Source organism: Cupressus sempervirens, chromosome 2 (genome assembly GCF_028749045.1).
Source record: "Cupressus sempervirens isolate cs-2001-9-10 chromosome 2, ASM2874904v1, whole genome shotgun sequence".
In the NCBI taxonomy this organism is placed as follows: domain Eukaryota; kingdom Viridiplantae; phylum Streptophyta; class Pinopsida; order Cupressales; family Cupressaceae; genus Cupressus; species Cupressus sempervirens.
In genome coordinates this window covers 718,705,258-718,711,948 of record NC_143119.1, presented here as the reverse complement: position 1 = coordinate 718,711,948, position 6,691 = coordinate 718,705,258, and the positions used below count along the sequence as shown (strand labels likewise).

The 6,691-nt window shown below is 37.0% G+C and overlaps 1 long non-coding RNA gene and 1 pseudogene across 2 annotated transcripts; one reads left to right on the top strand and one right to left on the bottom strand.

Moving 5' to 3' along the window:
• Positions 1-3,122: 3,122 nt before the first annotated feature.
• LOC149575401 (uncharacterized) lies at positions 3,123-3,783 on the bottom strand. Its single transcript, XR_016360168.1, has 2 exons — positions 3,658-3,783; positions 3,123-3,516 (listed from the first exon to the last, which is right to left on the bottom strand). It is a non-coding gene; the product is annotated as an uncharacterized LOC149575401 (long non-coding RNA).
• Positions 3,784-3,802: 19 nt separating this feature from the next.
• LOC149575400 (AAA-ATPase At4g25835 pseudogene) lies at positions 3,803-5,657 on the top strand (annotated as a pseudogene). Its single transcript, XR_016360167.1, has one exon. The product of XR_016360167.1 is annotated as an AAA-ATPase At4g25835 pseudogene (transcript).
• Positions 5,658-6,691: the final 1,034 nt, after the last annotated feature.

The following is a 6,691-nucleotide window of genomic DNA, read 5'->3' as shown; positions in this document are numbered from 1 at the left end:
CAAAATGCGAGTAACAATAATCAAATAACACATGAAATGTAGCAACTATGCAATCAATACTGATGTATAATCAAGTCATGAAGTAACATAACTATAAATCAAGAATCTTTGAAACTAACACATGCATAAAGAATCAACCTAAAAGAGTTCTGCAAGAACAAAAAAGCAAACTAAACATGGGCACTACAATAATACACAATATACTAAGGTTATACATGGCATAAAGGACAAACCACATAATACGAGAGATCAATTATTTGCTCAGTTGCTCTTATTTTCTTCCTAATACTTGCCACAATTTTGTGCTATTGCTTTTCTTTGTTGGATTTATGTTTAGATGGCAATTGTTTGAATGTGGATAATGCACATACACCTTTAGAAATGCATGTTTGTACAACTAACTTTGAAATATGTTTATTGTGTATCTCACTTTTTCCTTGTGATTTGGATCATTCCTACTTTGGCATTTTTCTTATGCCATAAATCTCACTAATTCACTTATTTATTTTTCTATTTTCTCTTTGTAAACTTACATTTTATTTTTATTTTTATGTTTTGTTTACTCCTTACTTGTATTTTACACACTTGTGTCATGTATTTTTGTTTCATTCTTATCTTCCCTACTTGTGTATTCTATTTTTATTTTCATGTTCTTCGCATATTTTAACCTATGACCTTGTTTACATCCTATTTTGCTTATTCTTAACTTACCTTTGAATTTGACTTTATTTCCCACTTGGGTTGAATGTTTACTTATTACTTCCCCGCTTTTACTTGAACATCCTTATGCTTGTTAATCTTTTGTTTAGTCATGACTTTATGGCTCATGCTTACCATTTTTGTTTCTCATGTTGCCTTAGTATTTCTCATTGTATGGCATGCCATATATTGGCATGCCTACTATCATGCTTTGCTAATGCTTTCCCATATTTATAACCACTCTCATGTTTACAAAATTTACCATAACATAATACGCTATACTTTGGTTGTTGAATAATGGCTGTTATGATCCTACATTGTCATGCCATTCTTTTAGATTTAAAATATTGAGCCTATGATATCTATCATACTTTTAGAGCTAGCATAATATATTGGGGAATCATGCATGTTCCCTTTATTTTCCTATTCTTTCATTACTATACTTTTGTATCAAGGGAATTTTGTTTTACTCCCTTAAATCTCATGTCTTCGTTGCTATATATTTACACTCAAGGCGTAATGCCTTCCCGCTTACATCTTATGTTGTCATTGCAAAACCTTTACATCAGGGCTTGCATGTTTCCTTTGGTTTCCTATTCCTTCGTCATTATAACTTTGTATCAAGGGAATTTTGCTTTACTCCCTTAAAACTCATGTCTTTGTTGCTATATATTTACACTAAAGGTGTAATGCATCCCCCCTTACTTCTTATGTTGTAATTACAAAGCCTTTACATCAAGGATGTCATGTTTTCCCTATTACATTATATATTATCCCTAACAAGCTTTTCATATTAGGATAGTTTATCTTCTTGCATAAAAATTATGTTTTCCATGGTCTTGCTAATGTGGCTCAGCTTCTACAGCACCTGGGTGGTTGTGTTGTCGACTTCCCTTCCAGTATTTCCTTTGTTCAGGATCCTAAGGATTGTATTACTTGAACAAATGTTCAAAAGTGAAGAAGGAACTCACACCCCCTCTTGTGGTGTGATTTTGGCCCTTTTTTGTGGGTTTTCCCTTTGTGTCCTGACCCGCGTTCACTTGTGGTGTGAGTTTTGGCTCGACCTTTTTAGGCTATGGCCTTTGTGCCTTGTTCTTTTAGTTCTATTTTTTGTCAGTACCCCTCGTGTTGACTTTGTGCTATCGTTGACCTATTCTTTGGGCCTTGTATTTGTATGTGCTTTGTATCACAGGCCAACACCCTCTTGTTGCTTACTTTTTCAAAAACAATTGAATTTTACTTTTCATAACTGTTACACTTACACTTATATTTGAAGCATCGCTCTCCCCTCTATAAATGTCATATTACCATTTCCATAAAAAGGGAATCGTATCTTCTTGCATAAAATTTCATTCTTATCCATATTCACATATGTTTTTGGCATGACCACTCCATAATCAAAGAATCACATAAAATTATCAACTCATAAAGAGCATCTTATAGCGTTATTTGAGTGGTTACATAATGTTCAAGCTTTTGTCCCATTACAAATATTTTACTTCTATCACATAGTTTTTTTTCATATAGAAGAAATCATTTTTACACATACTCTCATTATCGCACTTCCCATGACCTAACCATTTTTTAAGATCCAACTTATTGCATTGAGGTACGTATGTCTTCCTTACCACACAATATACTTGCCAATTATACATCATACATCATATTTTTTTCATCAAACCAATCGTACCTTCCAAATATATATAATTAACAAGTACATTATACAAAAAAAGTTATAATGTTAATACATACATCTTTACATAATACACCATACCTTATTATCAAACCAATTACATCTTCCAAAAATCTATAATTGACAAGTACATTATAGTGTGCTAAGACTGGTATGATGACACCTAAGATTCATTTAATTTTAAACTAAAATCATTTTTTCCCTGCACATATAATTTATATACTATAATATATAATAACATATGTACATAAAAAGTAGCTCCTCTTCTTTATCTTATTAGTATAAATTATTTAGTTTGGTTGGCCAAAAACCATGACCATCAAATTCAAACGTTGAACACAACACATGAAGGAAAAAGGCAAACAGGGGACAACTGCAACCTTCCTTTACCGAGCAGTCAACGTGTGGCTGCGAATGGCCGCACTGTACGAGAGTTGCACGACTCCTTTTACTCTACAAACTTAACCTAACCAAAAGTCGAGCCCCAAACTTTGCCAGTAGTTTTCTTTTGCTTTTGCTTCTGAAGAAGAGCGATCCAACTCATTCTTTCTTTGAAAATGATTCACGATTAGCTATCATACCTATATTATATTCCCACTGGGTCTTCTGCCGCCTATTTTTAATAGCCACCGTTCAAAAAAAAAAAAAAATTATGCGAGATTAAACTGGGTACAATTTTGATCATCAATTCGAATCGTATAATATGATCAATCATCGGAATGAAGGAAGCAGTAAGGGAAAAACTGTGCTTGATTCTAATTATATGATCAATCATCAGAATGAAACAGTAGCTAATATGTTTGGATAGATCGATGATGAAAACAAATACAAGAATCTAACATGGAAAAAATGTATGAAAGCATTCTTGCTCATGCAAAAACACCAGATATTTGTGCTCCCTGCAAATCACGGATGAATTTAAGTATTTATATGAAAATAGTACTGCCGGCAAGTTGACTGCAACTAAAGCACTCAATGTTCTTAAATGGTAACATTATCTTTCACGTAAAGAGAGAAAGCGAGCACGGTTGATTCTCCACTTGAAGAAAAATCATTGAAATTTTCTCAACACGCTCCAACTTTATGGCAATTTGACACAGACAAAGCTGAATCAAAAGGGGCCTCTGGTTTTTCAAAGCTAAAGTAAGAATTAAAATGATATTTTGCATTTCGTTTGAAGAGGCAGGTGCTTAATTTCGCATTTTGCTTTCTGCGGATCCACGAAACGAAGCTAAAAATGATTAAAACATACCAAAGTCACCGACCTGATGAATTGAATAGGGGGGCGGTGTGGGGCATGTGACACCATTACAGCGGCACCTTTTGCTTTTAGCATTCTTCAAAATGGGAGATTGCAAATCGGCCTTTCCTGAGTTCTCAACTGCTGCCATTTCCTGTGATCATAAAAACCCTAAACCTAACACATTATTTGAGAGTGTTATTTCACAAACCCTAGAAACAGAGCAAAAGATCGAGCTTTTACCATGGTGTTGGCACAGATCTGGTCTGTATTGGGGCTCCTAACTGTGTTGCAGAATGTATTGCCCTATCGCCTGGTGCGGCTTCTTCATGGATGGTGGGAAGGGTTGAAGGATTTCTACAGCCCTAATTCGTATGTGGAGATCCCTGAATTCAACGGCTACTGCGGGGTAGACATGAATGAATTGTACAGAAGCGTGCAGATCTACCTTAACAGTCTTCACGCGGCCGCACACTCGCGCAGAGTGAGCGTGAGCAGAGCCAAAAATTCGAGCCATTTGTCCTACACATTGGCGCCGGATCAGACAATGGAAGACACTTTCGCCGGCGCTCGGCTCTGGTGGACTCACAATGTCGACCCTGTCCCGGATTCCCTAGATGAACGGCGAAGCTTTACGCTCAAGATGAAGAAACCGGACCGGACACGAATTCTCGGTGATTACTTGGAACATGTTGCGTACTGTGCAGAGGAGTACGACAGCCGGAGCAGAGATCGGAAACTTTACACAAACAACGGCCATGGATCTCACGACTGCGGCTGGACCGCCGTTCCGTTCCGTCATCCGGCCACATTCTCGACGCTTGCGTTGGATCCTGAGCTCATGGACGCCATTAAAGCCGACCTCGACAGTTTTGCGCAGGGGAAGGAGTTTTATCACAGAGTCGGACGGGCGTGGAAACGGGGTTACCTTTTGCACGGTCCTCCCGGAACGGGAAAATCGAGCCTCATCGCCGCCATGGCTAATTACCTGCATTACGATGTCTATGATCTGGAGCTCACAAAGGTCACAGACAATTCGGAGCTTCGAGCGCTTCTGATTCAGACTACTAATAAATCGATTATTGTCATTGAAGACATCGATTGCTCGCTGGATCTGACCGACCGGCTGACCAAATTTCCCGCCGGTGCGCCGAGACGACTTGAAAGTACAAAATCTGTTGAGCATTTGGAGACCGACGACAGCCGTGTGACTTTATCAGGGCTCCTGAATTTTACCGACGGTCTCTGGTCTTGCTGCGGCGAGGAGCGGATCATTGTCTTTACTACAAATCACAAGGACAATGTGGATCCTGCTTTGATCAGATCCGGCAGAATGGACATGCATATTTTGCTTTCAAATTGTGGCTTCCCTGCCTTCAAATGCTTGGCATTTAACTATTTGGGAATTGAAGAACACAACCTGTTTCCTGTCATTGAACAGAGCATTCAAGCCGGAGGTGCCCTAACGCCGGCCGAGATAAGCGAGATTCTGATAAAGCACAAGCATCAGGATCCTTATCTGGCGCTCAAGGCCGTGGTTTCTGCTCTGCATCTCAGTATTGTCAGAAAATGCGAGGATTTTGAGGAGCCATTTGAAGGAGAGGAGGTGCATTTAAATAAAGGGGAAGAACAGAATGCGGATGTTGCCAATGGAGACATTGTGGATGTCTTTGTTAATAATCCTCCCGCAGTAAGGAATCCCAAAACCCTAACCTGGCAGAGAAAGGTGCGTTATCTGATCAGGACGAAGAAAATGTCTGAACAGCGCCGATTAAATCATTTACTTTGAGATTAGGGCAAACCAAGCCAGGAGGAAGTGAGATTGACGATCTTTCACCTTTGGTTTTGGCCTTGATTTCTCACTGGACAGCCATCGGATGATGAATCCTGGTACTTTTCTGGCTGTAAATTCTCTGCCCATCAAGTTCATGGCCGCCTTCATATCATTCAATTCTTTGTAACAAATCGGTCTGTTCCATACCTCAGATTTTTCACATAACATTGCCTAATTTTCTGTTCTTCTTAGGATCCCGTAGAATCTGTCGACTAAGCTGATCTCTCACAAATTATATGAAATTTGCATCTGACATTCTTTCGGCTGAAAAATAGTTTCACGTTTATATTTAAGATATAAAATAAAGATAGATTTCTATACATTAAGCTAAGCCTATTTCACTTTTCTCGTTTTCAATTACAATGAGAGCTAAAGTTTTATGAACGATGAGAGCTAGAGTTTTATTGTGAAATATAAGTTAATGAGTTTGATTCAATTATTCTAATAATAATATTACAATTTTAATTTTATAATTTCTTATTAAATGTAATAATATATATGATTTCTTTAAGAATATATATGACAGTAGAAATATATATTTCATTGATAGTTCTAAATGATAAGTTGAATAATATAATTATTTTTCAATGAGAATCAATCATTATTGATATAATAACTTTATGATTATACAATTATTTGTAATTTTAAAAGTAGTAAAATTATAATGTTGATTTTAATATAATCGTAATCAAGAATCGTACCGCTAGGTATTTGGCATTTGAGTATGGTAAATATATTATTCTACTTGGCCAATGTCAGATCAAGTATCTTACCAATTTTGTTGTCTCTATAGATATTCAAAAAAAAACATCGTCTTCGCAAATCAAAAAACAATCTTCAAAAGACAAAAGGTTGAAGAACGTGGTGAATGTCAGAACATCTAGTTAGCATATGTAAAAAAGAGAAAACTTCAACTTGAAGAACAAGTAGAATCTAATAACAATGACACTCTAAGTGGTGTAACTTCTCTTGAGACTACTCTACCTTGGGGTGCTAAAAGAAAGCGCGCCAAAAGAGATAGAGAAAAGTTCAAGACAAAGCAATCATAACTAGATGTGTCTCTTCCAATAGTGGTCCACTACACCTAAACAATGTGAACGGTGAGATGAAACTTAAAGTTAAAGCATGGAAAAAGACTATGCACCTCCTTGAAAGGCCATTTGAAGCACAAAAACCATCACTGATATCAAATTATTGGAAAGAACCTTGAAATAGGATTGTGAAA